Source organism: Cebus imitator, unplaced genomic scaffold, assembly GCF_001604975.1.
Source record: "Cebus imitator isolate Cc_AM_T3 unplaced genomic scaffold, Cebus_imitator-1.0 Scaffold74, whole genome shotgun sequence".
NCBI classification, from domain to species: Eukaryota; Metazoa; Chordata; class Mammalia; order Primates; family Cebidae; genus Cebus; species Cebus imitator.
In genome coordinates, this window is record NW_016107389.1 from 6,255,052 (window position 1) to 6,257,286 (window position 2,235).

Consider the following 2,235-nt stretch of genomic DNA (forward strand, 5'->3'; position numbering starts at 1 on the left):
GTTTCACCATGTTGACCAGGATGGTCTCGATCTCTTGACCTCATGATCCACCCACCTCGGCCTCCCAAAGTGCTGGGATTACAGGCTTGAGCCACCGCGCCCAGCCGTATTGTTTTTAAGTCTAAGATTTTAGCTGTATTAATAAGAGAGTATTCTTACTTTATAATAAACTTCATATGTCAGCAAGATAGTCTTTACTATAATTAGGCTGATTTCATAGTTTGTGTGCTATATGTGACCAGATTATTATAGCTTAAATAAGAGAGCTTGGGGAGAGGTAAATGGCTGACAACAAAAGCAAAAGTAGATAAGTTGGACTTTATCAAAATTTAAAACTTTAGTGTATTATAGGAAATTATCAAGATAGTGAAAGATAGCCTATAGAATGGAAGACAGATATTGCAAATGGTATATCTGATAAGCACTTTAGAATCCAGAATCTACAAAGTACTCTTTTTTTTTTGAGATAGAGTTTTGCTCTTGTTGCCCAGGCTGGAGTGCAGTAGTGCAATCTTTGCTCACCACAACCCCTGCCTCCCGGGTTCAAGCAATTCTTCTGCTTCAGCCTCGGGAGTAGCTGGGATTACAGGCGGCTGCCACCACACCGGGCTATTTTTTTGAATTTTTGGTAGAGACGGGGTTTGTCCGTGTTGGTCAGGCTGGTCTTGAACTCCTGACCTCAGGTGATCTGCCCACCTCGGCCTTCCAAAGTGCTAGGATTACAGGCATGAGCCACCACACCTGGCCTACAAAGCCACTCTTAAAACAACCCAACAGGCAGGTGTGGTGGCTCACGACTGTAATTCCAGTACATTGGGAGGTTGAGGTGGGAGGATTGCATGAGGCTGGGAGTTTGAGACCAGCCCGGCTAATATGGTGAAACCCTATCTCTATTTATGTTTAAAAAATAAAAAAGTAAAAACAAAAAAACCCCAACCCAACAGAAAGACAACCCAATTTTAAAATGAGAAAGGATTGAATGGACATTTCTGAAGAAGCTATGCAAATGACCAAGAAGCACAAGGTGCTGAACATCAGTAATCATAAGGGAAATGCAACTGAAAACCGCAATGAGATACCACTTGACACCCACTAGGGTATCTATAATTACAACACAAACAAAAAATAGAAAATCATCTGTGTTGGCAAAGATGTGGAGAAATTGGAACCCTTGAGAATTGGTGGTAGGAATACAAAATGGTGCAACTGCTGAGGAAAACATTTTGATGGTTCCTCAGAGAGTTAAAATAGAATTACCATTGGATGCACTAAGTCTGCTCCTTAGGTATTTTCCCAAAATAATTGAGAATGGGGATGGGAGTCTTAAAAATTTTAATCATGTCTGTTTTCTGGGGTTTTTTGGTTATCGTTTGTTCTTTTGGTGTCATATCTAAGAAACCATTGCCTAATCCAAGGTCACAAATATTTATGCCAGAGTTTGCTTTACAGTTTTAGCTCTTATATCAAGCTAGTTATTATGTTTCAATTAGCAGTGATACCACTAGCGCTCTCTCATATCAGTTGTTAACTGAGTCTTAAACTAGCTTTCTTTTGTTTTTGGATAATGGTACAGAGCTATGAACTTGCTAACTGCTTACCGATAGGGACACTGTGGACCCTGTAGCTTGTGGATTGACTAAGTCACCATTAATAATGAAACCATCTTATATTTTCCATCCCTTTTTGCTTTTAATAGTGTCTCATTTAATTCTTTTAATATTCATATAATTTACATTTAGCATTAGAAAACTATGTGTGGCTGCATCAGGAAGTACTCTCTCCTCTGGAAAACCGAGGGCAGAATTGAGAAACATTCTTAAGGAGATTTCCCAGGAATGTCTTTCTTTTTGGTCCAGGCTAGTTGTGAAGTCCCGAGCTCAGGTGATCCACCTACCTCAGCCTCCAGAGTAGCTGGGACTACCAGTGTGAACCAATATGCCCAGTAAGGGTGTCTTTTTTTAAGAAGTGAGTCTTTTAAATACATTCTCTGAAAAAATGTAGACAGAAATGAAATGGGCTTTTATTTCAGTTGTTGAATACATACTTTTTCCTTAGCTTGTTACTTGGATATCTTATATGTTATTGTATATATTTTAATTCTTAAAAAAAAAAAAAAAAATCCTCGACATGGTGAGACTCATGCCTGTAATCCCAGCTCTTTGGGAGGCCAAGGCAGTTGGATCACTTGAGCCCAGGAATTCGAGACCAACCTAGACAACATGGTGAAACCTTGTC

At 39.5% G+C, this 2,235-nt stretch overlaps 1 protein-coding gene across 1 annotated transcript in view; it reads left to right on the top strand.

Annotated features, from left to right (window-relative positions):
- Positions 1-2,235, top strand: part of RNF111 (ring finger protein 111) — a 101,766-nt gene that overhangs the window by 63,540 nt on the left and 35,991 nt on the right. The window lies entirely within an intron of this gene.